Here is an 8,721-nt window from a genome sequence, read left to right as displayed (position 1 = left end):
CGCCAGGTTAGGGGGGCCACTGGGCACAGAGGAGAGGGAAAGTGTGGAGGCACGGCGAGAGGTACTGGGGTGTGTTACCAGTCCGGTCCGGCCCGTTCCTGATCCCTGCGTGGGGCCAGTGGTGTGTGTCCCCAGTACGGTCCGGCCTGTTCCTGCCATTCCCACCAAGTCAGTGGTGCGCGTCGTCAGCCCAGCCCGGCCTGTTCCTGCCATTCCCACCAAGTCAGTGGTGCGCGTCGTCAGCCCAGCCCGGCCTGTTCCTGCCATTCCCACCAAGTCAGTGGTGCGCGTCGTCAGCCCGGCCCGGCCTGTTCCTGCCATTCCCACCAAGTCAGTGGTGCGCGTCGTCAGCCCAGCCCGGCCTGTCCCTGCTCCACGCACAAAGCCTACGGTGTGCGTCGACAGCCCAGCCCGGCCCGTTCCTGCTCTCCGCACCAAGTCTGTGGTGCGCGTCGCCAGCCCAGTCCGGCCCATCCAAGCTTCCCGCACCAAGCCAGTGGTGTGCGTCGTCAGTCCGGCACGGCCCGTTCCTGCTCTCCGCACCAAGTCTGTGGTGCGCGTCGCCAGCCCAGTCCGGCCCATCCAAGGTTCCCGTACCAAGCCAGTGATGTGCGTCGTCAGCCCTGTCCGGCCCGTTCCTGCTCTCCGCACCAAGTCTGTGGTGCGCGTCGCCAGCCCGGTCCGGCCCGTCCAAGCTCCCCGCACCGGGTCAGTGGTGCGCGTCGTCAGCCCGGTCCGGCTCATTCCTGCTCCCCGCACCAAGTCAGGGGTGCGCTTCGTCAGCCCGGTCCGGCCCGTTCCTCCTCCACGCATCAAGCCAGGGGTGTGCGTCGTCGTCTGTCCAGCACAACCCGTGCCTGGGTCATGTCCGGAGCCGGATCCGCCGCCGAGGCGGAGTGCCCACCCGGTCCCTCCCCTGTTGTGGTTGTTTGGCGCGGCCGGAGTCCGCGCCTTTGGGGGGGGGTACTGTCACGCCCTGGCTCTGGGGACTATGTTATGTTGAGCCAGGGTGTGTAAGTCTATGTTTAATTTTCTATGTTGGTCTGAGTGACTCCCAATCAGAGGCAACGAGTGTCAGCTGGGTGTCTCTGATTGGGAGCCATATTTAACTGTTTGTCTTGCACTTTGTGTTTTGTGGTTTCTTGTTCCTTTTGGTTTGTGTATCGAAGGACTTCACGTTTCGTTCTTTGTTTTGATCGTGTGATCTAGTCAATATATATAAATATGTTCACCCGCAACGCTGCGCCTTGGTCCTCTCTGTTCGACGAGCGTGACACACACAACAAAATGAGGGTTCCTCAAGGGTTCTTTGGGAAGGGTGATGGTTCTATGTGGAACCATAATGAGTGTCACGATCGTCGTAGGAGTGAGTAGACCAAGGCGCAGCGTTGCAGGCACACATACTCTTTATTGAGTGAAAACACGATCAAAACAAACAAAGACGGTAACGTGACAGTTCACGGTGAAACTAAACCAACTAGAAACAAGAACCCACAAAACCAAAGGAAAAACCGACAGATTAAATATGGCTCCCAATCAGAGACAACCAGCCGACAGCTGACACTCGTTGCCTCTGATTGGGAGTCACACCGGCAAACATAGAAAATAGACAACCTAGAACACCCACCAAAGAAACAGAAAACATAGAATGAACACACCCTGGCTCAACATAATGAGTCCCCGAGCCAGGGTGTGACAGTACCCCCCCCTAAAGGCGCGGACTGCGACCGCGCCTAAATACGAGCAAAAACAGGGGAGGGCTGGGTGGGCATTCCTCCTCGGCGGCGGCTCCGGCTCCGGGCTTGATCCCCACTTCCTCTCCAACCCCCCAAAGTACCCCTGGTCCTGTCTAGCCCCGCTGGCCGGAGCCGGACTGACGACACGCACCCCTGGCTTGGTGCGTGGAACAGGAACGGACCGGACCGGGCTGACGATACACACCCCTGGCTTGGTGCGTGGAGCAGGAATGAACCGGAATGGGCTGGCGACGCGCACCACAGACTTGGTGCGGAGAGCAGGAACGAGCCGGACAGGGCTGACGAAACGCACCACAGACTTGGTGCGGGGAGCAGGAACAGGCCGGACCGGGCTGGCGACGCGCACCACAGGTTTGGTGCGGGGAGCAGGAACAGGCCGGGCCGGGCTGGCGACGCACACCACAGACTTGGTGCGGAGAGCAGGAACGGGCCGGACAGGGCTGACGAAACGCACCACAGACTTGGTGCGGGGAGCAGGAACAGGCCGGACCGGGCTGGCGACGCGCACCACAGGTTTGGTGCAGGGAGCAGGAACAGGCCGGGCCGGGCTGGCGACGCGCACCATAGGCTCGGTGCGGGAAGCAGGAACAGGCCGGGCTGGGCTGACGACACGCACCACAGGCTCGATGCGAGGAACAGGAACAGGCCGGACTGTACTGGGGACACACACCACTGGCCCTACGCAGGGATCAGGAACGGGCCGGACCGGACTGGTAACACACCCCAGTACCTCTCGCCGTGCCTCCACACTTTCCCTCTCCTCTGTGACCAGTGGCCCCCTTAACCTGGCGGCCTCCTCTGCACACCCGCTGGACCGCTCCATCGCGGCCTCCTGCTGCCCCGTCGTCCATGTCGTGAGCCCCCCCCTAAAAATTTTCTGGGGTTCTCTCCTCCCCGTGGACCAGGCCTCCCTAGTTCTCGCCAGACTCTCACCCCACTGCTTCCAAGTCCAACCTCTCTGCTCTTCACTTGGCTTGGCCCAGTCGAAACTCTTACTCCATTGCTCCATAGACCAGCCTCTCTTCTCTTCACTTAGCGGGGCCCAGTCGAAACTCCTACTCCACTGATCCCAGGTCCTTCCTCTCTCCTCTTCACGCTGCTTGGTCCAGCTTTGGTGGGTTCTTCTGTCACGATCGTCGTAGGAGTGAGTAGACCAAGGCGCAGCGTTGCAGGCACACATACTCTTTATTGAGTGAAAACACGATCAAAACAAACAAAGACGGTAACGTGACAGTTCACGGTGAAACTAAACCAACTAGAAACAAGAACCCACAAAACCAAAGGAAAAACCGACAGATTAAATATGGCTCCCAATCAGAGACAACCAGCCGACAGCTGACACTCGTTGCCTCTGATTGGGAGTCACACCGGCAAACATAGAAAATAGACAACCTAGAACACCCACCAAAGAAACAGAAAACATAGAATGAACACACCCTGGCTCAACATAATGAGTCCCCGAGCCAGGGTGTGACAATGAGTCAAAGAACCCTGTAGGTGAAGCGGCTCTTTAGGTGCGCACAGCTCTGTAGGTGCAACCATGAGCGAGAGTGTCATTCCAGTTTATCTAATGTGTTGTGTTATGCCATTACATATTATGACTATGGTCTTGTGAAAGATTCACATGCTGACCACACCGCCCGCGTTGTGTGCGCGTGCATTGCAAAATAAATGTACACATACATGTTATTCAATAATTTGATCCAAACTTCTCGTGCGTGTCAACGAGTGTCTGCGTAGCCAGGCGTTAAAATAGAACTTGTTTCTATTTTGGACGCGTGATGTGTTCCAAGTCCCGCCTCTCCCATCTCCTCATTGGTTTTTAGGAGCATATACCCACGTGGGTGATTGAAAGATGAACTGAGGTCCACACTCCAGTCCAGTTGGTGGTGGTAATGCACCTTAAAGTTGGTTACTAACCGCCATATAAAGTCCACAGAAGAAGAAGACTGACGGAGGAGAGATCACTAGAAACTGACTAGGTTTCCCCTTTTATCTGTGGATTAATTGTAGAGAACACATGATTTTGTGTGACTCAGAATTAGTCCAAATTCTACAAAGATCCAGAAAAAAAGGACCTTGTGCATTTCAGGTAAAATAACAACCCAGTGTTTATATCCCAGGACAAATTAGCTAGTAACAGCAATGTTTCACGTGTTTCGACCTGTCCCCAAATTATAATATAGTTGGTTCAGAGTTCGTTTTGATATTTCAACCTGCACGTCCTGATCGCGTCTGGTGTGGATGGACAAAATCAAGATGCGCACGGGTGCCCAGTGTAAACAGCATGTCAGGTATGGCCTTGAGTCAATTGAGAAAGGTTGACTAAATCATTCAGTGGTTATCAATTCCCCAGCTGTTACAGCGGTAGCTCACTTGATTCAACTTGTCAGTTAACACAATAATAACACAATTTTAACAATATAAAATGGCTGGCTGGAATAAAAAACTTTAAAAAAAATAATAATTATTATTCTTCAAAATGATCTAAAAATAACCTTTCAGATTGAGAAAGGTTCTATATAGAACAATAAAAAGTGTTCTATATAGGGTTGTAACCATAGCGGAACTCTTTTTCTGGTGCTATATAGAATCTTTTTAAATAGTTATTTATAGAACCTTAGGAAAGGGTTCTTTATATCACCATACAGGTTCCATTTAGAACCTTATGAGCATGGTTCTATATAGCACCAAAAAGGGTTCCTCTATGGTTACAAGCCAAATCTGATACTATTTAGAACCCTTATGTTTTAGTGCATAGCGGTAAAGTGACTAGACAACAGGATAGATAGACTCAGCTGTAGCAGCAGCATATGTGGTGAGTGTAAAAGTGTATGTGTGTGTGTGTGTGTGTGTGTGTGAGTGTGTGTGCGTGTGTGTGAGTGTGTGTGCGTGTGTGTGTGTGTGGCATCAGTATGCATGTGTGCACATGTTATGTGTGTGTGGGCATATGTAGTGTATGTGTGAACAGTATGTGTGTGTTGGGGTGGCAGTGTAAATATGTGTGAGTGTGTGGGTAGAGACCAGTGTGTGTGCATAGTCAGTGCTGGAGAGTTAGTTAAAAAAAGGATCAATGCAGGTAGTCCAGGTAGCCATTCGATTAGCTATTTAGCAGCCTTGTTTAGCAGTCTTATGGCTTGGGGGTAGAAGTTGTTCAGGGTCCTGTTGGTTCCAGACTTGGTGCACTGGTACCACTTGCCTTGCGGTAGCAGAGAGAAAAGTCCATGTCTTGGCTGGCTGGAGTCTTTGACATTTTTTCGGGCCTACCTCTGACACCGCCTGGTATAGATATCCTGGTTGGCAAGGAGCTTGGCCCCAGTGATGTACTGGGCCGTACTCACCATCCCCTGTTGCACCTTGCGGTAGGGTGCCTTGCAGCTGCCATACCAAGCGGCGATACAGCCAGTCAAGATGCTCTCAATGGTGCAACTGTAGAACCTTTTGAGGAACCGAGGGCCCATGCTAAATATTTTCAGCCTCCTGAGGGGGAAGAGGCGCTGTCGTGCCCTTTTCAAAACTGTGTGGGTGTGTGTGGACCATGTTAATTCCTTAATGATGTGGACACCGAGCAACTTGAAGCTCTCGACCCGCTCCACTACAGCCCCATCGATGTGGATGGGGGTGTGCTTGCCCCTCCGTTTCCTGTAGCCCACGATCAGCTCCTTTCTCTTGCTGACGTTGAGGGAGAGGTTGTTGTCCTAGCACCACACTGACAGGTTTCTGACCTCCTCCCTATAGGCTGTCTCATCGTAGTCGCCAATCAGTCCTACCACCATCGTGTCATCAGCAAATTTGATGATGGTATTGGATTCGTGTGCGGCCACACAGTCGTGGGTGAACAGGGAGTACAGGATGGACTATGCACAAACCCCTGAGGGGCCCCTGTGTTGATGGTCAGCGTGGCGCATGTTTTGTTGCCTACCCTCACCGCCTAGGGGCGGCCCGTCAGGAAGTCCAGGATCCAGTTGCAGAGAGAGATGTTCAGTCCCAGGGTCCTGAGTTTGGTGATGAGTTTGGAGGGGACTATGGTGTTGAATGCTGAGCTGTAGTCAATGAATGGCTGCTATCCACTGCAGAGCCATCTTGCTAACATTAGTTAAGTCATCATTGTTATTAAAATGGTACTCATTTAGGAATGGGTAATTGTTTACAAGTTCTAGCTATCCAATAAAGCCATCATCAAAAACCACACATTTTCATCTTCTTTCGGAGTCTGGCAGCGCAACAAATACAGATGCGAAATCAATTCTAAGTGCTTCGCATGCGCCAGCAATAAGGTTCCTCCAGGAAGGGTTCCTTGAGAATCTCCAGGGTTCCTCGAGTCACCCTTAATTCTAAGTGTAAGGTGGAAAAAGTTTAACTATAACCTCTATTCCACCAAAATTATAGGATTATATGGATTATGCATTTTGCTCATTTGGTCATCGTTGTCACAGTAGGATGTGGATGTACTTGATCTTGTCAGTCTTGATCTCGTGGTCACTCGAGACATAACTGCGGTCTTCGTCTCATCAGGGTCAAACTCAATTTTCACGACATGGGGAGGCCTTATCAGGACAATTAAGAGTTATGAACGCAACAGCGTTATGAACAAGAAGTTGAGTACAGTAGTTGATTTAAGGATGAATTAATTCCCTCTTTACTCACAGTAGCAATGAATAGTTTTTTTTTGTTAAGAGAATGACCTCCCTCTTGAAGAGCTAATATAAATGCAAGCACATTCATCTGTCATCAACACAGTTTGGGAAACCTCTGTGAAAGGCAAATACAAAAGGTATAGAGGTATTGATGTAGTATTGGAATTCTATGAAATGCACTATGATTTGAATTAGTTTTGTATCGCTAATGAAGTTAATGGAGTGATGTTATTTTAGGTCAACTAAAGTAACAGCGCAATCTACCTGTGATTTGTTTAATTTATTTTAAACAATGCTATGATTGAAACATGCTAATCTTTTTAATTTCAGCATCAAACATCAAGATTGAAATTTAGGAAGATATGGACAACATATCATCTATAGTAATGCTCACACTTTCAGGGCTGGATGAATCTTGGACAAATAGATTAATAATATTTGTTTTTACTCTCCTAGGATTTATTTTGACAATTGTTCTCAATTTGACCTTGATTGTGATTATCATTTTACACAGAGCTCTCCATGAGCCCATGTATATTTTCTTGTGTAACTTGTGCATTAATGGGCTGTATGGATCCACTGGTTTCTACCCTGCATTCTTGTATACAGTGAGAGGATCAAATATGATCTCCCTCAGTGAGTGTGTTCTCCAGATATTTGTGATCATGACATATACCTTATGTGAATTTACTAATTTAACAGTGATGGCTCTTGACAGGTACATGGCAATATGTAGACCTCTGCATTATCAAACTGTCATGACTAGAGTAACAATCTGCAAGTTGCTCATTTTCATTTGGCTGTTTCCCTGCGGTACAACAGGAGTGTCCATTTCAATAATGCTCAGGTACCCTCTTTGTGGATCACACATAGACCGACTCTTTTGTCAAAACTGGGCCTTGGTAGAAAGACTTGCTTGCCAAAACGACATTGTTCAACATATTGTCAATGGGTCTTTCTTTGTGTGGTTTAATTCACTGTTAGCATTTCTTATTTTCTCTTATGTCAAAATTATTTCTGCTTGTTGGCATTCAAAACAAAATCAACACAAATTTATGACTACTTGTTTGCCTCATTTAATAGCCCTTGTCAACTTTATCATTTTAACAATATTTGATGCTATGGACGTTCTGTTTGGATCCAGAGATGGTCCTAATGTATTAGGAAACCTCATGTCAGTTGCTATTATTGTCATCCCTCCATTTATCAACCCCATTATATATGGTGTCAAACAAACTCCTATCAGGACACAGATAAAAAAACATTTTCAGCAGATACAGCGTTAAATACTTGTAACGTTATATTGATCATTAAACATTAATTGACTATTGCTGATTAGTATTCTTTGTTTTCTGTTTCTCCCTCACACAGTTAGTTCAACTGTTTAAACCTCCTAACAGTAGAATCAGAGCTAAGGTAACACCGCCAAAAAACATAGACTGAAATGAGTAATGGAGTAAACTTAATTAGACTATTCTACCTCCAATGCAAAATATTCTTGTAAAGAGTCAGCGTGTACAGTATTGTAGATGTACAGCCACAAATGTAATAATACAGTTAAATGGGCAATTCTGGATCCATATTTAGTAGGGGTATTTATGTTTTATTCGATAATAAGGTTTGCTTAGGTTCCACAGGATCTAATTATCAGCACATGTGAAAAGAAAACTGAGTTGATAAAAACAAAAGCTAGATGCTATTTTAATAGTCATGCTGGGGTAAACCGCCATGAGAAAACCTCAAACCATTTGAACAGCTCAAGAGGCAGAACTAGTACAATGCGACACTAGTAGTCCTACCTTTAATATGGGCATGTCTTTTCAAACCTTAATTGTGTGATCTATCAGAAGACAGCAAACATTTATGGAAGTTTACTGTAATGTCATAATGTAGGTCAGGGTTCCCCAATTGGCGGCCCGTGGGCCAAATTTGGCCCGCGGGTGGTTTTATTTAGCCCCCCAAATTTTCTGAGAAAAAATAATGAACAGCTTTTATTTTTTAGAATTTTCATTGTTGGACATAAAAGACTGTAAAAACACCAGGAAATCAGCTTCAACTGATTTTAATTTTGGAAATCTGTTCCCAAGTATTCCCACGCATAATAGAGAGATACTGTTCATGTGATCGTATACAAATGTAAGCAAGGTTTGAAATTATTATGTTTTAGTCAAATATTACAGTGCATTCGACACGTTTTCAGACCCATTCCCTTTTTCCACATTTTGTTACGTTACAGCCTTATTCTAAAAATGATTTTGTGTATGTGTGCCATTCAGAGGGTGAATGGGCAAGACAAAAAATGTAAGTGCCTTTGAACAGGGTACACC

At 47.6% G+C, this 8,721-nt stretch overlaps 1 pseudogene across 1 annotated transcript; it reads left to right on the top strand.

The window, feature by feature from the left end:
* Nucleotides 1-6,702: 6,702 nt before the first annotated feature.
* Nucleotides 6,703-7,680, top strand: LOC311136310 (olfactory receptor 14J1-like; annotated as a pseudogene). The gene has a single exon. The product of its transcript is annotated as an olfactory receptor 14J1-like (transcript).
* Nucleotides 7,681-8,721: the final 1,041 nt, after the last annotated feature.

The sequence above is a fragment of the Coregonus lavaretus genome (genome assembly GCF_964263955.1).
Source record: "Coregonus lavaretus genome assembly, chromosome: 10".
NCBI lineage: Eukaryota > Metazoa > Chordata > Actinopteri > Salmoniformes > Salmonidae > Coregonus > Coregonus lavaretus.
Note: the sequence above shows the minus strand (reverse complement) of the source record. Positions and strands in the feature narration are given on the sequence as shown.